We start from the raw sequence: 21387 nt of genomic DNA, 5'->3' as shown, positions 1-21387 counted from the left end.
AAAAAATAATGAAGAAAATCTGACTGCAGAATATTTTAGAATGTGTCATAGAGTATCGTTTGCTGTTTTTACTTTCTAAAATAGACTTTTAATGAGTAGATTTAGATTCACAGAAAAGTTGCAAAGGGTACGGAAGGTTTCAGTGTACCTCACCCCCAGTTGCCTTATTTACATATTACACTGATAGGAAACAGTTGTCACAATTAATAAACTTATTTTTTCCTTTTCCTCTTTCTTTCTTTCTTTCTTTCTTTCTTTCTTTCTTTCTTTCTTTCTTTCTTTCTTTCTTCCTTTCTTTCTTTCTTTGTTTTTGAGATGGAATCTCGCTGTCTCACCCAGGCTGGAGTGCAGTGGTGCAATCTCGGCTCACTTCAACCTCCGCCTCGCGGGTTCAAGCAATTCTCCTTGCTCAGCCTCCTGAGTAGCTGGGATTACAGGTGCCCACACCATGCCTGGCTAATTTTTGTAAATTAGCCCTGAAGAGACAGGGTTTCACCATGTTGACAAACCTGGTCTTGAACTCCTGACCTCAGGTGATCCACCTGTCTTGGCCTCCCAAAGTGTTGGGACTACAGGTGTGAGCCACCACACCTGGCGGAATTTCTTTTTATTCCATATTTCCTCCTTTTAGCTGAGATCTGCCACAGGCAGCATCAATAGCCAAATTTGTACCATGTCATTGCCAGGATGGTGGGGCTACCTGCTCCAGGTCCACCCAGTCCCTTGGTGGAACCCCTGTGGCCAAGAGACTTACAGCCAATTGAACATCTTGACCAGACAGGAATAGAGGTGGGCAGGCACTCATCAACCCCTAAGGTCTATCAAGCAACATAAGGGCCAAAAGGTGGGGCTACTAATTTAACTTGTCTATAAGTTCTATGCATTGAGCCAGCATAATTCTGGTTTTAGCAGCAGACTTACAGCAGTTGGTTATACATATTATAGGTAATTTAAATGTAAAGAAGAAAAGGTTGATGGAGACTATGACTATAACAAGGACTTGATTGGCATCTTGAAAGGAACTTCCCAGTTTGGTAGAAAGCCAACTAAATAGGTAGTTGATAGGATCAGTAGTTCTTACCTCTTGTAACCATTTAGCGCGTGTGGAAATTTTTTCTTTCTTTACTTCTTTTTCTTTTTGAGATGGAGTCTCGCTCTATCACCCAGGCTGGAGTGCAGTGGCACAATCTCAGCTCACTGCAACCTCTGCCTCCGGGTTCAAGTGATTCTCCTGCCTCAGCCTCCTGAGTAGCTGGGATTACAGGCATGTGCCACCACACCTGGCTAATTTTTGTGTTTTTAGTAGAGACAAAGTTTCACCATGTTGGCCAGGCTTGTCTTGAACTCCTGACTGGTGGTCTGCCCCCCTTGGCCCCCCCAAAGTGCTGGGGTTACAGGCTTGAGCCACCATGCCCGGCTGAAAATTCTTTCTGTATGAATTTCTTTTCTTTTTTTCGAGACAGTCTTACTCTGGCACCCAGCATGGAATACAGTGGCGTGATCTCAACTCTCTGCAACCTCCCCCTCCTAGGCTCAAGAAATTATCGTGCCTCAGCCTCCTGAACAGCTGGGATTACAGGGTGTGCCACCAGGCCTAGCTTTCTTTTTTCTCTTTCTTTTTATTTTTTGAGACAGAGTCTTGCTCTGTCTCCCAGTCTGAAGTGAAATGACGTGATCTCTGATCACTGCAACCTCTGCCTCCCAGGCTCAAGCAATCCTCCTGCCTCAGCCTCCCAAGTAGCTGAGACTACAGGCATGTGCTAGAAATGTCCTGTTAATTTTTTGTACTTTTTTTTTTTTTTTTTTTGAGACGGAATCTCGCTCTGTTGCCCAGGCTGGAGTGCAGTGGTCGGATCTCAGCTCACTGCAAGCTCCGCCTCCCGGGTTTACGCCATTCTCCTGCCTCAGCCTCCTGAGTAGCTGAGACTACAGGCGCCCGCCACCTTGCCCTGCTAGATTTTTGTATTTTTTAGTAGAGACGGTGTTTCACCGTGTTAGCCAGGATGGTCTTGATCTCCTGACCTTGTCATCTGCCCGTCTCGGCCTCCCAAAGTGCTGAGATTACAGGCTTGAGCCACCGTGCCCGGCCATTTTTGTACTTTTTATAGAGACGGAGTTTCCCCATGTTGCTCAGGCTAGTCTCAAACTCCTGGGCTCAAGCAATCCTCTGGCCCCAGCCTCCAAAAGTGCTGGGACTACAGGCATGAGCCACTGGGCCCAGCCCTATATAGTTTCTACTTCACCTGAAATGTTGATGTAAGTGCCACAGATCTTAGAGACCACCACACAGACTCTTCCTTGTTTGGCTAAGAGAAAATCTAAAGCAATTAAATTATCTATTACTACTTGAACCAGGGGATTGAGAGACTTTGTTGGGCTGTAAGGCTTTGTGCAGTGTCTCCAGCTACCTGTCCAATAGTGGCAGATAGGTTTGAATATGCTGGTCAGGTTTTGAATTAGTCTCATTTAAGGAGGTTACCTGAGATTCCTGACTGTGTTTAGAGCTCTCATAATACCACTTAAAAATGGATTCCCATGAGAGGATTCCTTGAGTCCAGGAATTTGAGACCAGCCTGGGCAACACGGTAAAACCCTGTTTCTACAAAAAAAATTAAAAATTGAAAATAAATTAACGGAGTGTGGTGGTGCATGCCTGTAGTCCCAGCTACTTGGGAGGCAAAGGTGGGAGGATGGCTTGAGCCCAGGAGGTCAAGGCTGGAGTGAGCCGTGATTGTGCACTCCACTCCAGTCCCCGTGACAGAGTGAGACCCTGACACACACACACAAAAGGGCCTCCATTGCTTCTCAGAGGTCTAGAACTCTCTCTGTTCTCATTGTGCATGCTAATAAACTAATTCAGGCATGTCAAACGTTCTGTCAAAAGATCCCCATTTTGGCATATAAAGCTTTACATTGTTCCAGGTTAGCTTTTCTAGGATACCAAATATTCACAAGACTTTTTCTCATAATTCAGAAACATGTTAGTTCCTGATGGCAGCTGGACTGTCTGTCCCCTTAGAACCTAGGTTCCCTGTAACATCATTTACTTAAAGACGTCCCTGCGAGTGCCACTAGGGGGCAAGCATCCTCACCAAACCTGATGGGCCAGTTGAGTCAGGCTGGACTGCCCCCAACCTCCCCCACTAGAAACCTGGGACAACAAAGACGGCCCTTGCAGGGTCCTAATAGAGGGGATCAGAGAAAAAAATGAAGTCTCCGAAATCTCAACCTAAAACCAGGAGATCTTAGATCAGGGAAAACTTACCCACCTTCCCCCAAAGCTGTCAGGGAGACAACTGTGCTGTCAGTGGCTCCACCAGGCACCAGTGCATTCACGCACGCTTGGGGGAGCCCGGGCTGCTCCATGGATCCTACCTTTGTCTTCAATTATATTGGCTTAAAATCACAAGAGCTTTACATTTGGAAAGGAGAGCTTTCTTCCTTTCTTTTTTTTTTTTGGACACAGTTTCACTCTATCGCCCAGGCTGGAGTGCAGTGGCACGATCTCACTGCAACCTCTGCCTCCTGGGTTCAAGTGATTCTCATGCCTCAGACTCCTGAGTAGCAGGAATTACAGGTGCCCGCCACTATGCTTTGCTAATTTTTGTATATTTAGTAGAGACAGAGTTTCACCATGTTGGCCAGGCTGGTCTCAAATTCTGGACTTAAGCGGTCCACCCGCCTTGGCCTCCCAAAGTGCCGGGATTACAGGTATGATCCTAGGAGAGCTTTATTTCTTATGATGTGCAGGCTGGGGAGTGGGTGAGGGTAGAACAAGGGTTTTATGCTAAAAGAGTTGGATAAACAAACATATTTAATAGGCTTTAGGAGAAGCTATGAATATTCATGAGAGTTGCACGCATATGTACTAAGCAAACATACATGTTACATATGGCCCATATTCCCTTTGGGGTGGAGACATTAAAATGCAGTTGATACCGGGCGCAGTGGCTCATGTTTGTAATCCCAGCACTTCAGGAGGCTGAGGCGGGTGGATCATCTGAGGTCAGGAGTTCGAGATCAGCCTGGCCAACATGGTGAAACCCCGTCTCTACTAAAAATACAAAAATTAGCCAGGCAGAGGCACTTGTAGTCCCAGCTACTCGGGAGGCTGAGGCAGGAGAATAGCTTGAACCCTGGAGGTGGAGGTTGCAGAGAGTGGAGATCATGCCACTGTACTGCAGCCTGGGAAACAGAGTGAGACTCCATCCCCACCCCCAAAAAATGCAGTCAAATTCGCCTCTATATGTCAAAAGAGAAACACAGGACCCAAAGCACTTTCTGTGCTGCCTCTGTAAACCAGCCAGAATTCATCCATGGTCGAGAGTCATTGATCAGCAAGGAATGCTTTGTAAGCTGATCAGCTATCATTCAAAATCAGGAAAGAGGAGTCTGGCAGTTGGTTGAAATTGAAATCAGTGAAGGAGTCTCCTTTTCTTGGTTTCCCAGGGCTGTTTTCTGTTTAGCTCTTGGGAAAGAAGCCTGGTAATGGTTCATGAGGAAACAGGTGTACTGAGGTATGAGTGACCTAGCATCACGGCCGGGAAACTTAGATTTTAAAGTTTTTCTGAGGTCTCTTTGGCTAAGAGGTGTCCATTCAGTTGTTTGGAGGGCTGAGGATTTTATTTGTATTTCCCAGAGGGTTGGGTCCTCTGAAGACCTTAGCAGGTAGAGGCCTCTGGAACCCTCAGGCCTCTTTCCTTCTTTATACCCCAGTGCTGATTGGAGAAGGGCAGGCAGGTGTCTAGGAACACCTGAACATGGGAGCTCCTCTAGATGGAGCTCCTGCCCTCTTATCTGCTGCCCTTGGCCTGGGGGCTGATCATGAACTGAACTTTATGCCCCCTCCACTGCAGGAGTGAGACCTGCTCCCTGAGCCAGGACCCCGGGCCATGAGGGCTTCAGAATAATATCGGCAAGTGGAAGGTTGGGTTGGAGGTCAATTTCAATTCCTCTGGTAAGTCCTCACCACTTGTGGAGTCTCAGAACCTCGGAGTGGGGAGGAGAGAACACTGAGCTCTTCCCTGAGTGTCAGTCTATCACACATGCAAGCTCACATCACTCATCTTCCCAGCTGCAGAAACTACTGATCTCAGTCTGATTCTAAGTCTGACTTCTTGCACCTAGCAGTTGCAGGAGAGAAGTTCTGCGAGGGGCCCACAGGGCACCGTCCTAAGGAATGCAGATCCAGTGTTTCTTCTTTGGCCTTAACTGCTGCCCACTCCCCTCATAACTTCTATCTCAGCCACCCTGGAATTCTGCTTGCACTTCTATTACCTCTAAGCCGTTGCACTTGCTGAGACCTGTCTATGGAATGCCATTCCCCGTGCTGTTTTGTGCTTGGCAAACATTATTCCTTTGGAAGCCTTCCCTGACCTCTTTGGGCTTCAGCAGAACAACACCACACTCTGTGCTTCCCTCTGTGAAAGCCTCATCTCCTTGTTCTAAGAGTCACTGGTACTCAGAACTGTCTGTCCCCACCAGACCTTGCAAGGAACTCAATTCCCTTCCTGTCAGCTGAGACCATCATGGGCCAGTGACAGGATGCTCAGAAGGACTTGTTGACTGACAGAATGGATGCAGCAATTCCTTAACTTACTGAGCACATTCTTGGTGCCAGGTACTGACCCAGACCCTGGGGATGTAGCTTAAAATGACACAGACACAGCCCTGCTTTGGGGAGAGTATGTTTTGTTAGGAGAAAGGCAGACAACAAACACAGTAGACAAAAGTCCACACACAGAATAGTGTGATGAGAAATCAGCTGGGTGGCTTCTTGAGTTTGAGTGCTCAGAACTCATTTTAGGGGGGAATTGTAGGTTACCATCTAAGTGGCCACAATAGGTCAGCCTGCAGAGGATTAATGAAAAACATTTCAGGAACGCGGAGGAGTTGCTGGAGCAAAGACCCACAACATGAGAAGTGTGACTGGAGCTCATTTATGGGGTGGCGTGGGGAAGATTTGGCTTGAGGGCTCAGAGGAGGGTCATAGTCTGTGCTAATTTGAAGAAGTTTAGTTTTTACAGTTGATACCACTGGAAAGCATTGAAGGGTTGGTGAAAGAGCTGTCATGTAGTAAGACATGGTTCGGTTTTGTTTTTACTTTTTAAAAAAAAGGTGCATCAGACAGTGGAACGTGTAGGTGAAAGTGTGGTGATAAATAGAGTATCTACAGTCCCTAGTCTCTTCCTACAACTATTTATTACTTCAGAAGGGGAAAGTGTAGTGGAGAAACCTGGCAGACACAATCTCAACCAAAAGATCAAAGTTAACCTCACCAGGAATGGGCAAACCCCACACCACGTGCCTCCTGTTACGATGCACGGAATAACCGTGTAAGGTATTCGTGCCCAAAATGCATAACCTCAATGAATCATGAGGAAACAGACAAACCCAAATGGAGGAGTATTCTACCAAATGACTGGCCTGTGGCTTTCAGCAATGTCAAGATCATAAAAGAACCTCATTCCTTCCAATGCCCATCAGTAGGAGACTGAAGTCAATGTGATGTACACATAGAACGGATTATTACCCAGTAATTTAAGATCTCAATAGGTCAACATGGAAAGATCTCAGAACAATGGCAGATGAAAACTGCACTGAGATGCTCTTTTCCCCACCTGTAAGATAAGCAGAAAACCAAAGTTTGATGGCATACTGTGTTGACAAGGTTGTGGAGAAACAGGCACTCTCTCTCTCTCTGTTTTTTGTTTTGTTTTGTTTTTTGTTTTTTGAGACAAGGTCTCACTCTGTCACCCAAGCTGGAGTGCAGTGGCACAATCACGGCTCATTGTGGCCTCAACCTCTCAGGGCTCAAGTGATTCTCTCACCTCAGCTTCCCTGGTAGTTGGGACTACAGGCACACACCACCATGCCCAGCTGATTTTTTTAGTTTTTTGTAGAGATGGGGTTTCACCATGTTGCCCAGGCTGATCTTGAACTCCTGGGGTCAAGAGATTCTCCTGCCACAGCATCTCAAAGTGCTGGATCACAGGTGTGAGCCATCACACCCAGCGGAGAAACAGGCACTCTCATGCTTTGCTGGCGGCAGAGTCACATTGATAAAATCTCCATAAAGTTGTAACTATCAAAATTATACATATTCTTGACCCAATAGCCCTTTCTGGAATTCAAGTATAGCATTCCACTAGGTCCAAGATTTTTGTTTGTTTGTTTTGAGATGGAGTTTCACTCTTGTAGCCCAGGCCGGAGTGCAGTGGTGTGATCCCAGCTGACTGCAACCTCTGCCTCCCGTGTTCAAATAATTCTTCTGCCTCAGCCTCCTGAGTAGCTGGGATTACAGGCATGTGCCATCACACCTGGCTAATTTTTGTATTTTTAGTAGAGACGGGGTTTCACCATGTTGGCCAGTCTGGTCTTGAATTCCTGACCTCAGGTGATTCACCTGCTTTGACCTCCCAAAGTGCTGGGATTACAGTTGTGAGCCACTGAGCTCACAGGGCCCGGTGTTACAATCTTGTAACAGTCGGTACAAGATTGTTAATTGCAGCATTACTTGTCATTTATTAAAAAGTAGGTCCAGCCTCAGTGGCTTATGCCTGTAATCCCAGCACTTTTAGAAGCCAAGGCAGGCGGATCACCTGAGGTCAGGAGTTCGAGACCTGCCTAGCCAACATGGTGAAACCCCGTCTCTACTAAAAATACAAAATTAGCCAGGCCTGGTGGCCTGTGTCTGTAGTCCCAGCTACACAGGAGGCTGAGGCAGGAGAATCGCTGGAACATGGGAGGCAGAGGCTGCAGTGAGCCAAGATCGTGCCACTGCACTCCAGCCTGAGCAACAGAGCAAGACTCAGTCTCAAAAAAAAAAAAAAAAGTAGATCAGGTACAGTGACCTATCCCAATAATCCCAGCACATTGGGAGGCCAAGGAATGAAGATCACTTGGACCCAGAAGTTCAAGAGCAACCTGGGCAACATAGCAAGACTCCAGTCTCAAAAAAATAAAAACAAGGCAGGTGTTTATCATTGAGACCCTCCTCTCCAACCAGTATCTCCTCCCAGCCCACATCTAGTCAGGGAAGCGGAAATAAACTATCTTCCCCATCTGAAGCCCAATAACTCATCTCCTGTTTCTGCCCATCTCCCCTCCTCCTGTGCCCTTGTCCATGTGTAGTGTGGGGGTAATGAGCTTGGTGTGGGGGGGAGGGTCTCAGGAGAACCAGACTAAGGGATGGATACCTAGATTCTGGCTCAACCTCCACACACTACTTCCCAGTGAACATCAAGCCAGTTCCAGCCTGATTCGGGGCCTATCAGTAGGAAAGATGAAGCAATGTGTCCCTCCAACCCACTCGTCCCCAGATTACAAGACACAAGACGCATGTGGATTTGTCTAGTAGAATAGATTGTCGGAAGAACCCCAGAGGACCCTTCTCGGATCAGGAACCAATAATCCCATGGGACGGGGCCCCAGCATTCATGGTCGCAGCATAGAACTTGGCCACCTCCTCATTGGCGTTGCCCTGGGCTGAGTCAAACCACATCTGGATGCAGTGGCCGCTCCCTCCACTGTAGTTACTGACCTTGAAGGAGTGGCTCCAGAGGCCTTCACAAAGGGCGGCTGGAGTGGGGAAGTAGGACTCAAAGGTGCGGCAGAGGGCCCCGGCCGGACACTCATTAATCCCTGAGGGAGGAGAACATAAGACCCTGAGCTTCTGGGCCAGACTGCACCCCTCCCAACCCTAAAGCCCCACTCCCACTCCTCATCTCATCTCCTCCCGGCCCTCACCTGAGGTCCAATTCCAGCCTTTGTGCCAGTTGCTTTTGAAGGTGTAGGAGGTGCGACAGTCCTCCCACCAGTGCTCACAGTCCTCTTTGCACAGGGGCACATTCAGGATGTGCTCTTTGCGCCAGCTCTGGTTGACCTGAGTGGGGAGGAGACGGAACGCTCCTGTCAGCCACGTATCTCAGCAGCTTTATCCTCAAAGGGGACCAGAGCTGTGGGAGGGAGCAGCGCGTCCACCACCCTCAGACCCGAATTCCTGGACCAAGCCCTCCCTGCAAGTGGCTGGCAGGCTCTGCCCTCTGCTGAGGTTAATGTTTTGTTTTTGTTTGTTTGTTTGTTTGTTTGTTTTATTTCTGAGACAGAGTCTCGCTCTGCTGCCCAGGCTGGAGTGCAGTGGCACGATCTCAGTTCACTACAACCTCCACCTCCCAGGTTCAAGCAATTCTCCTGCCTCAGCCTCCCGAGTAGCTGGGATTACAGGCACCCACTGCCACACCCGGCTAATTTTTGTATTCTAGTAGAGACAGGGTTTTGTCATGTTGGCTAGGTTGGTCTCAAACTCCTGACCTCAGGTAATCCACCTGTCTCGGCCTCCCAAAGTGCTGGGATTACAGGCATAAGCCACTACACCCAGCTACGAAGTTCGTGTTTGTGGGAATGGCACTCATACCTGCTGGATCCAGGGCCCCAGGTGGGGTGAGCACTCATAGAGACAGGTGTCCTGGACAAAGTGGCGCTTGCAGGCAGGCTCCATCTTACCACAGTGGTCCCAGTTAAAGTTGTAGAGGTGGGAGGTGTCCTTGTGCAGCTCCTGGCTGGTGTTGGCCATGCAGCAGGCATTGTTCTAGGGACTGCACTGGGTGGGGAAGACACAGGACTAAGTCCCTCCCCACCACAGCCATATCCTCCATATTCTGGCTCCTCTGCCCCAGGTAGGTCATCCAGAGAAATACTTCCTGGGGAGGGCCCTTGAGGAGCCCCCACCTGGGGACAGAGGCAATTACAATATTGGTGCATTTTTCCCCTATTTATTTATTTATTTATTTATTTATTTGAGACCGGTCTCTCTCTGTTGCACATGCTGGAGTGCTGTGGTGCGATTATAGCTCACTGTAGCCTCAACATCCTGTGCTCAAGCAAACCTCCCACCGCAGCCTTCCAAGTAGCTGGGATTCAGGCCCATGCCACCACACCTGACTGTTTTTAAAATATTTTTGTAGAGACAAATAGGATCTAACTAAACTAAAGAGCTTCTGCACAGCAAAAGAAACTACCATCAGAGTGAAAAGGCAACCTAGAGAATGGGAGAAAATTTGTGCAATCTACTCATCTGACAAAAGGCTAATATCCAGAATCTACAAAGAACTTAAACAAATGTACAAGAAAAAGATCAAACAACCCCTTCAAAAAGTGGGCAAAGGATATGAACAGACATTTCTCAAAAGAAGACATTTATGCAGCCAACAGACACATGAAAAAATGCTCATCATCACTGGCCATCAGACAAATGCAAATCAAAACCACAATGAGATACCATCTCACACCAGTTAGAATGGTGATCATTAAAAAGTCAGGAAACAACAGGTGCTGGAGAGGATGTGGAGAAATAGAAACACTTTTACACTGTTGGTGGGACTGTAAACTAGTTCAGCCATTGTGGAAGACAGTGTGGTGATTCCTCAAGGATCTAGAACTAGAAATATCATTTGACCTAGCCATCCCATTTCTGGGTATATACCCAAAGGATTACAAATCATGCTGCTATAAAGACACATGCACACGTATGTTTTGCAGCACTATTCACAATAGCAAAGACTTGGAACCAACCCAAATGTCCATCATTGATAGACTAGGAAAATGTGGCACATATACATCATGGAATCATATGCAGCCACAAAAAAGGATGAGTTCATGTCCTTTATAGGGACATGGATGAAGCTGGAAAACATCATTCTGAGCAAACTATCACAAGGACAGAAAACCAAACACCGCATGTTCTCACTCATAGATGGGAATTGAGCAATGAGAACACTCGGACACAGGGCAGGGAACATCACACACTGAGGCCTGTGGTGGGGTGCGGGGCTGGGGGAGGGACAGCATTAGGAGATATACCTAATGTAAATGACAAGTTAATGGGTGCAGCACACCAATATGGCACATGTACACATATGTAACAAACCTGCACATTGTGCACATGTACCCCAGAACTTAAAGTATAATAATTTTAAAAAAAAGAGAGATAGGGTCTCACTATGGTTCCCAGGCTAGTCTCAAACTCCTGGGCTCAAGCAATCCTCTCATCTCAGCTTCCCAAAGTGCTAAGATTACAGATGTAAGCCATCATGCCTGGCCAACTTACTGGCTTTTAACGGAGCATAATGGAGGGGAGCCACTCTCTGGGAGAGTAATTATTCTTTGTACAGTTCTTAATGGTTGAAAAAGTTATTTCATGTTATTCAGCTTATTTATATTATCCATTTTGCATCCAGCCAATATTAACTGAGTGCTTATTAGACATCAGGCACTGTGCTAGCTCCTAGGAACATCTCAGTGAACAAAGCAAGTAACATCTCTACCCTCAGGGAGGGTATGGTTTTAGTGGGTGGGTGGGCTGTGTGTACAGGGAAGACAAAGAACACTCGGGCATAGAACACGGTAGGTGCAAAGTCCCCAAGGCTTTTGCACTTTATCCTTTTAACAACCCAGTATGAATCCTTACCCCCATTTTTATGTTTCAGTAAGCTACAACTGTGGTATACAGTAGGGTTAAGATTTAACTCAGGACAGGGAGGAGAGGAACCTGGCCCAGGTTGTGCGGGAGGGTGGAGGTCAAGGGGCCGGTCTGGTTTTCCCAGGGTCTGGAAATCCGGACAGGGAGACTCCAAATAGATCCTGAGAGTCCTGGGGGAACAGAGGAGCTGTAGCCTGCATGTGGGCCTGAACCCAGACTTGACTAAATGTGGGAAAGGCCATCCTAGAAAGGTGAATAGGAGGCAGGCAAGACAAGCAGAAATGGTGGAGGTTTCTCTTTGGAAATCACTCTAGGCCAGGATTCAGAAAACCTGAGAAATCATGAGTCAATTGCATAAAATTTCTGGGATGAACCCTTGCACCTAGGGTCAAGTGATGGCAGAGTCATGACAGGTCTGAGCACCCAAGAGAAACAACAGGGAAATCCATGGGAGTCGAGCCAGATCTACCCATCTCCCACACCCTGGCCCACACCCAGTGCCGGCTGACACAGAACATGCTTTCCCGCCGGCCTGACTTCACACTTGCTTTTCCTTGGATGTCCCAACTCTTGGTCTTCCCGCAAGACCCTTGCACATCACGGGTCTTGGGGAATGGCAGACATGGGTTTTGCCAGTCAGGGTCAGGGGTTTCTGCCTCTGAAAAGAGTTACTGAATATAATGAAAAGTACTCCCTGGTTATAGAAGTGGCTCAACAAATATCACTCTTATATAGTTCATGGCCCTGAGCATGATAATCATCTGTATCTCTCAAAGTCTACATCTGCAACATTTCTTGGCAAAGAGTAGATGCTCTAGAAGGTTCTGAAAAGCAAACGAAGTGGTGGGCACAGAGTTTCCGTTTCAGTTTTGGTGGGTGAAAGAGGTCAGAAGATGGATGGTGGTGACAGTTGCACAACCACATAAGCATACTTAATACCACTGAACCATACAGTTAAAAACGGCTCAAATGGAGAACTTCTTTTATTTATTTATTTTAAATATTACTCCGATTTAAAAATAAGCAAATGGAATGTTGGGAATGACTCAGATGTCATGGGGCTTCCAGGCTGTCCTCTCTTTGCTTTAGCCCTCAGAACCTGTCCATACCACAGTGTCTCCCTGGGCACATACCCCAGCCCTCTGGGAATGTGAACCCTTCTAGAGAGCAGACCAGGAGACCAGAGGAATGAAATACAGGCACTCTCCTGAGCTTGGAATTCAAATTGGAGCTCATACTCCTGGAGCTGCCTCAGTGGCCTTACCTGTGGCATGGGGGTCCTGGCCTCCCCTCCCCTTCCTTGTGGGCAGTGGCACTGCTGGCTGTGGCCACACTGGACCTGCCATTGCTTGTGCCATCACCCTCTGACCTGTGTGCATGCTGTCCTCTGCCAGGCTGCCCTTCCCTGCTTTTTCCTTCTGGAAAACTCTTACTCATCTTCCCAGGCCAAGGCCAATGCCTCTTGACTGGGAAATCTCCCCAGCATATCGGATTGGTTGCTGTCTCTTCAGTACCTAATGGGGGTGGAAACCTGGCCTGTTTGTACATGTAGGCTGCACCATGACCATGACGGCCCAGCTCCTCTTCTACTGTGCCACTGAGCTCTGTGGGCTGGCACATAATTAAGGCTGGGAAAAGTATGGCCAATCCCTCTCCTCAGTTTCCACTTGCACCTGCACCCTCTGTAGGCCTATTTCCTCATTTGCATAAGTACAGACCACAGTGCACCCACTCTGCCCTTTGGGCATATTCACTGACATGGCCTGAGTGAAAGCACATGGCTCATAGGCTCACAGTAAGTGTTAGGTACGTGGTTCCTTCATTACTGTAGATTTGGTGACCTCCCAGGGGAGGCCCTCCAGGATCACAGCAGCCATCTTCCTGCCTTCATCACCTTCCACAGCTGACTTCTCCACCCCATTAACTTTTCTCTGTCAAAGGCAGCTGTCTCCCCTGCTGCAGACCCCACTTTATCCTCCTGGCCATACAGCTCGTCATCGGGACTGGGCTGTGCCTTGTGCTGCTTGGTGTTCATGCAGATGTTGAGCAGGTCCATCCTGGCCCGTGCACTCCTGGGCTGGGCACTCCCCACAGTGGTCACTGATTTGTTTTTCTAAGACCACCAGAGCAAGCACAAAAGAACCAGCGAGTAGGCAAGGCTAGGAGCAAAACTGCTCATTTATTTTTGGTCACCTAGCTTCAGGGAAGAAGGTGTGGGGGTGAGGTCTGTCGGCCTCCAGCAAAGGAGGCCAAGAGAGTCACCCGGTGAAGCTCTCGGGCGGAGTTCCTAATACAGTCCAGACAGGAGTGGGGGCTGGGAAGTCCGCGCCGCGGGCTCGCCGGGAGCGGCTTTTCTGGGAGTGGGAGGGCAATAGGCAGGGCACGGGCGTGTCGGGGGGTGTTCCACAGGTGCGACCAGGTAAATCTTGGTCTCTTCGGATTGACGTCACATGGCACATGCCTGGTTGGTCTGCACCTTCCTGGGCGCCGGTTGCATTTTTGCGCGCACGGGAAAAGTTGGTGATGAAGAACCCGGAAGTGCGCCATCTTGCCTCCGTTCCTCCAAACAGTCCAACCTTTTATTGATAATAGTGATAAGGGGCGCCGTAGTCTGTCTGGCTACTTCCTGCTGTTAAGGGGCGTCGTTAAAGTTGGGGCCTATGGTTGGTATTTGGACGTACGGATGAAGAATAAAATAAGGCACAGTATTAGTATAGGAATGAGGAATGGAAGCATTTGTTGGAATATGGGCAAAACCCAGAAGGATGGTCCCAGCAAGGTTGGGGAGTATGAGATAGTTAAGAAAATTTAGTAAGTTTGAGGCGAGTGGGGGAAAGCCAAACTGATTTCTTGGCCTAGTAAGGGGGTAGGGCATGAGGGTATAATGAGGAACGAGTGCGCAAAGTAGTTGTTGGCCAGGCAGCAATTAAGGAGTGGAGTTTTTGTGGAGTGGATGGCTTTCCGCTTACTCCTACTACAGAGATATTGGATGGAAGGCTAGGTCCAGAGAAGGACAGCAAAACAGAATAGGTAGCCTCGCTGTTGATTAAAAAATTAATTGTCTTACCCGCTACCAGGAGAGTTACCCGCGGCTCGGCGAGGGTGATGGGGGTCTCCGAGTCTTGGCACCCTCAGTTGTCATCGTCCAGATGTAGGAGCTGGAAGGAGCTCCCAGGATCCTGGGAAAGGGGGTCACGTGGAGACACGGCACCTGTTCTCAGGGTGGGGCAATCAGACTTCCAGTGTCCTCCCTGTTGGCAAGCAGGGCAGGGGGTTGCTGGTGGACGAGGGTTAGGACATTCACTGGCCCAATGTCCTGACGCCTTGCACTTATAGCAAGGCTGCGTTGGGGCTCAGGGACCTTGTGTACACCTGTTGGCATAGTGTCCTGCCTTGCCGCACTTATAGCAGGCTCCTTTTGTAGCCTTGGAGTCTGCGGGGTGTGTGCTCTCTGGCCTCGGGTTACGACTGGGCTCTAAAGCTGCCGCTAGGAACTGTACCTTCTGTTCGAGGTGAACCTGCCATCTCCTCTCTGGAGTTACAGACCTTAAAGGCTAATCTAACTAGGTCTCATATTGGTGTCTGAGGACCATCCTCTACCTTTTGAAGTTTTTTACGAATGTCAGGAGCTGATTGAGAAATGAAATAAGACGCCAAAATGGTGGCCCCTGTGGGGGAGGCCGGATATAACTGGGTATATTGGGTTAGAACCTCAGTCAGCCTATTTAAGAATGCAGCTGGATTTTCTTCTGGATTTTGAACAATTTCTTTTAATTTGTTAAAATTTACAGTTGTGTTTGAGGCTGCTTGCATACCAGCCAACAAACACTGGACCATTATGTCTCACCTACGGCGCCCAGGCTAGCCTACTTGGTAGTCCCAGTCTGGGTCTGCCGAGGGGACTGCTTGCTCCCCTAGTGGAATGACGGCATCAGTTGAATGTAGTTGGTTGGCGTGCTGCCTGGTGGCCACTAAGATGCACTCTTGCTCCTCAGGGTTTAGGGTAGAGGTTAGGATAACCTGGAAGTCATGCCAAGTTAAGTCATAGGCCTGACAAAGGTATCTAAATTCCTTTATGTATATTGTAGGATTAGCTGAGAAATCACCTAAATGCTTCTCAATTTTGGAAAGATCGGCCAGTGAAAAAGGGACATGTACTCTGACTACCCCCTCCACCCCAGCTACCTCTCGCAAAGGTGCTAACACTGTAGGAGGGTGTGGGGCAGAGATAGGGGACCCTAGGTGGCCAGCTGAGGACGTGGAAGGGGGCACGGGTGCGAGCGGGCTACCAGTCGATGAGAAGCAAGGAGGAGGAATCTGGGCAGGAAGGGAGGGGGTGGAGAGAGCAGGGAGAGAAGGAGGAGTATAGGGCAGCTCGGGACGAGAGCGTAAGGCCCAAAAGCCTTGTACGTAATTAATTTCGGACCACTTGCCTAGCTGCTGGCAGAAATTGCTGAGGTCGATCACGCCACAGTGGAAAAGAAAATTAACTGCTTTCTCCTAAGGTCTTGTTCGAGCTGTAAGGTTTTTAAATTGGCTAGGAGGCACCCTAAGGGGGTGCTCTTTGGAAATTTGGACTGGGGGTTTCCCATTTGTTTCCTCTTTACTTACACAATGGACACAATGGAAATGGAAGTGGATCTCTGCCTGGCTTCAAAGCGTCCTTTGGAACCAGCAGAGACAGACTGGAGACTCTTGGAGCCAAGGTGGAGATTACCTTCAGGCGGACGTCTCCGTCCTGAACGGGTCTCCTGAGCCACTTGATGGCTCAAAAGTGGGCCTCGGACCTGCGCAGGAATTTTGGCCGAGGGAGGTAAAGAGGAGACAAGGGCACTTACCCCAGAGAGGCCGTGAGAGTGAGGGAAGCGGGTCTCAGGTCCTGGTCCGTCCGCAGCATGGAAGGAGGAGGAGGAGGCTCCCCGGACCCTGGGGGCCCTGAGGAGGGGTCTCCTCCCGGGTTCGGCACCAACTGATTTGTTTTTCTAAGACCACCAGAGCGGGCACAAAAAAACCAATGAGCAGGCAAGGGTAGGAGCAAAACTGCTAATTTATTTTTGGTCACCTAGCTTCAGGGAAGAAGGTGTGGGGGTGAGGTCTGTCGGCCTCCGGCAAAGGAGGCCAAGAGAGTCACCCGGTGAAGCTCTCGGGCGGAGTTCCTAATACAGTCCCAACAGGAGTGGGGGCTGGGAAGTCCGTGCCGCGGGCTCGCCGGGAGCGGCTTTTCTGGGAGTGGGAGGGCAATAGGCGGGGCACGGGCGTGTCGGGGGGCGTTCCACAGGTGCGACCAGGTAAATCTTGGTCTCTTCGGATTGATGTCTCCTGGCACATGCCCGGTTGGTCTGCACCTTCCCGGGCGCCGGCTGCATTTTTGCGCGCACGGGAAAAGTTGGTGATGAAGAACCCGGAAGTGCGCCATCTTGCCTCCGTTCGTCCAAACAGTCACCAAAGCCAGAAGCAGCAGCTGAATCATCTGCCAGGCCATGTCTATCTATTCCTGCCAGAGACCCACAGTCAGAGGTGGACAAGGCCTGAGGGAGGGGCAGCAGCCACGAGAGTCTGTACTGTCTCCCTCCCAAGCCCAGATCTCTGCCCTCCCCACCCTGCATCCACCACAGGGCAGCTGAACCAAGAAATGCAGGATGTGTAGAGGTGAGAGGGAGCCCTTCCCTGACCTGGAGGCAGGACCCTCCTCCTGCTTCCCATGCAACAGTGCTCTAGGTCCAGGCTCTGACACCAGCTTGCTCTGTGATCATGGAGGGAACCACCGCCCTTGTGGACTTCCCCTCTTGGATTTCTCCAGTGTTTTATGCAATTCCTCTCAAATTTGCACAAGGAGGAACCACATGTGGTGGCCTGCTGATGCAGGAATGAGACTCTAGACAGCCTCAGGCTTCTGCTTCCTCAGCCCGTCCTCTTACCCCAGGACAGCTGAGGTTTAGATGCCCAGGGAAGCTGAGATGGGGACAGCAAAGGCCATGGAGCTGTCAGCTATCGTTCATGGTCCCAGAGCAGATGCTGTGGGAGGCAAGGGGATGGGGGCAATCGCACCTCACCACTCACCCTCCTGGGTCTTGGGAAATTACCCAGGCAGAAGCAGGCTCAGAGGTTGGGGGAGGCCAACAGGTCAGTGGCAAATGGAGGAGGGGGCTGAGCAAGAACAGATAGTGGTTGGTCAGTGGAGGCAAAGACAGCAGAGAGCCCAGCCTCCCAGGAGATGGGGAGGTGCTATCTCGCCTCCCATCTCTCATCCCCACTTTTCCCTCTGTCCTGCTGCAGGGCCTTACCTCTGTTCTCAGCCCACCTGGGAAGGTGGAGTCTCTCCCACCTCCCCACCTACTTTATAACCCCATCCTGCCTGCTTGGTTAGACCCTCTGTTAGGGAAGGTGCACAAGGCTTTGTCTAGGAGACAGCTCAATTGTCTTTCAATAAGGACCCAGTTAAATTATGGTACATCTACCCCGTGGAATTTAATGTGGTAACAAAGAAAGAGAAAGTTCCTGATGTACAAATATGGAAAAACCTCCATGTGGAAGAAGGAAGGTGCAGAAGAATGCTAGGTAAAAAAAAAAAATTGTGTAAAAAAGGCGGAGTCAGAATATCTGTGTTTGCAGGAGAAAATGCTGAAAAGGTATGAAAAGAAATCAATAAGGTGATCATCTGGGGGAAGTGAACTTTCACTGTAAGCCTTTCTTTGTTGTTTTGATTTTTGGACCAGGCAAAGTTATACCTTATTGAAATATGTATAGGTATGTGTGTATGTATACATAAATATACAAAATAGGAAGTGAAAATACAAAGACACAGAATGATTTATCTGACTTAATAATAGTTATGTAAATTCCAGTAACACTAGAATGTACACAACAATGGTACATTTAAGTTAAGGATACTACACATGTGTTTGCCAAAGTATGAACATGAGGTCACTGAGTGTTCTGGTCTCTGGGTATACATCTGGTCAAATTCTATGCATTTACACCACATATATCCCATTTCTGTGCACAAATGGTAGCATACTGTTCTATACTTTGCTTTTCTGGGTAGTTTCAGTATACATTTATGCTTTTGACAAAAACCAAAAACCTCATGAACCAAAGCTATCCACACTTGCTCTCTTGAGTATTGTTGTATGTCCATTTCAGGCTGCTGAAAAAGACATACCTGAGACTGAGCAATTTACAAAAGAAAGAGGTTCATTGGACTTACAATTCCACATGACTGTGGAGACCTCACAATCATGTCAGAAGGCAAGGAGGAGCAAGTCACATCTTATGTGGATGGCAGCAGGCAAAGAGAGAGCTTGTGCAGAGAAACTCCTGTTTTAAAAACCACCAGATCTTGCGAGATCCATTCACTCTCACAAGAACATGGGAAAGACCCACCCCCATGATTCAGTCATCTCCCACTGGGTCCCTCCCACAACATGAGTGAATTATGAGAGCTACAAGATGAGATTTGGGTGGGGACACAGAGCCAAATCATATCATTCCACCCGTCCCCTCCCAAATCTCATATCTTCACATTTCAAAACCAATCATGCCTTCCCAACAGTCCCCCAAAGTCTCAACTGATTTCAGAATTAACTCAAAAGTCCACAGTCCAAAGTCTCAGCCAAGACAAGGCAAGACCCTTCTGCCTATGAGTCTGTAAAATCAGAAGCAAGTACCTGGGGGTACAGGCATTGGGTGAATACAACCACTCCAAATGGGAGAAATTAGCCAAAACAGAGAGGCTACAGGCTCCTGCAAGTCCAAAATCCAGCAGGGCAGTCAAATCTTAAAGCTCCAAAATGATCTCCTTTGACTCCATCTCTCATATCCAGGTCACACTAATGTAAGAGGTGGGTTCCCATGGTCTTGGGCAGCTCTGCCTCTGTGGCTTTTCAGGGTACAGCCTCCCTCCCAGTTGCTTTCACAGGCTGGCATTGAGAGTCTGCAGCTTTTCCAGGCAAACAGTGCAAGCTGTCAGTGGATCTACCATTCTGGGGGCTAGAGGACAATGGCCCTCTTCTCACAGCTCCCCTAGGCAGCAACCCAGTAGGGACTCTGTGTGGGGGCTCCAATCCCACATTTCCCTTCCATCCTGCCCTAGCAGAGGTTCTCGGTGAGCACCCCACCCCTGCAGCAAACTTCTGCCTGGGCATCCAGGCATTTCCATACATCTTCTGAAATCTAGGTGGAGGTTCCGAAATCCTAATTCTTGACTTCTGTGCACTTGCAAGCTCAACACCACGTGGAAGCTGCGAAGGATTGGGGTTTCCACCCTCTGCAGCCATGGCCTAAGCTCTACATTGGCCCCTTTCAGCCATGGCTGGAGCAGGTGGGACATAAAGCACCAAGTCCCTAGGCTACACACAGCACAGGGACCCTTGGACTGGCCCATGAAACTGTTTCTCCTTGACCTCTGGGCCTATGATGGGAGGGGCTGCCAAGAAGACCTTTGACATGCCCTGGAGACATTTTCCCCATTGTGTTGTGGGTCAATGTTCCTCTTGTTACTTATGCACATTTCTGTAGCTGGCTTGAATTTCTCCTCAGAAAATGGGCTTTTCTTTCCTATTGCATTGTCAGGCTGCAAATTTTCTGAACCTTTATTCTCTGTTTCCCTTATCAAACTGAATGCCTTTAACCACACCCAAGTCACCTCTTGAATGCTTTGCTGCTTAGAAATTTCTTCTGCAGCCAGGCATGGTGGTTCATGCCTGTAATTCCAACACTTTGGGAGGCTGAGTTGGGTGGATCATCTGAGGTCAGGAGTTTGAGATGAGCCTGGCCAACGTGGTGAAACCCTGTCTCTTCTAAAATACAAAAATTAGCCAGGCATGGTGGTGAGGAAAGAGAGAGACCCTCTCATATTGTTTTATATTCAGGACCTGTTTTAAGAAAAAAACAACGAAGTAAAACCTAAGACAGGCAGCCCGGTGCCAGGCCCGGAACCAGGCCCGGGTCTGCCTGGCCTAAACCCAGTAGTTAAAAATCAACTCATGACTTAGAAACCGATGTTCCTGACATTGTACAGAAGAACACTGTGAAACTCCCGACCCTGTTCTGTTTCTCTCTGACCACCGGTGCATGCAACCCCTGTCACATACCCCCGGCTTGCTCAAATCAATCATGACCCTTTCATGTGAAATCTTTAGTGTTGTGAGCCCTTGAAAGGGACAAAAATTGTGCACTCCAGGAGCTCAGATTTTAAGGCAGTAGCTTGCCAATGCTCCCAGCTGAATAAAGCCCTTCCTTCTACAACTTGGTGTCTGAGAGGTATTGTCTGCGGCTCATCCTGCTACATTTCTTGGTTCCTTGACCAGGAAGTGAGGTAACTGATGGGCAGCTGAGGCAGCCCCTTAGGTGGCTTAGGCCTGCCCTGTGGAGCATCCCCGCGGGGGACTCTGGCCAGCCTGAGTGACGCGATCCAAAGAGCGCTCCCGGGTAGGCAATTGTCCCAGTGGAATGCCACACCAGAGCAGCACGTAGCAGGCACCCACGGAGGATTAACAGTGGCTGAACACCGGGAAGGAACTGGCACTTGGAGTCCAGACATCTGAAACTTGGTAAGACTAGTCTTTGGAATTTGCCCCACTCCATTTGAGTGGAAGCGTGGCCTGATCACCAGCGGTGTGCCTGTATTGGCATTTTTGTTCTGGTTTTGATTTGACTTGACTAGGTAAGACTAGTCTTTGGAAGTTGCCCCACTCCATTTGAGTGGAAGTGTTGCCTGATCACCCACGGTGTCCTTGTATCTGCACTTTTATTCTGGTTTTGGCTTGACTTGAATTGCTGGATACTTTGGTTTTGGTTTTGACTTGGCTTAAATTTCCTGATACTTGGATTTTGAATTTTGTGATATTCTGATTTTGGTTTGGTATAAACGATAACAGTGTGTGTGTGTGCCCTCTTTACCCATTCTT

General features: G+C 48.7%; 1 pseudogene; it reads right to left on the bottom strand.

Annotated features, from left to right (window-relative positions):
* Window positions 1–8343: 8343 nt before the first annotated feature.
* LOC111540896 lies at window positions 8344–16961 on the bottom strand (annotated as a pseudogene).
* Between the last annotated feature and the right edge of the window lie 4426 nt (window positions 16962–21387).

The sequence above is a fragment of the Piliocolobus tephrosceles genome, chromosome 13 (genome assembly GCF_002776525.5).
Source record: "Piliocolobus tephrosceles isolate RC106 chromosome 13, ASM277652v3, whole genome shotgun sequence".
Classification (NCBI taxonomy): domain Eukaryota; kingdom Metazoa; phylum Chordata; class Mammalia; order Primates; family Cercopithecidae; genus Piliocolobus; species Piliocolobus tephrosceles.
Note: the sequence above shows the minus strand (reverse complement) of the source record. Positions and strands in the feature narration are given on the sequence as shown.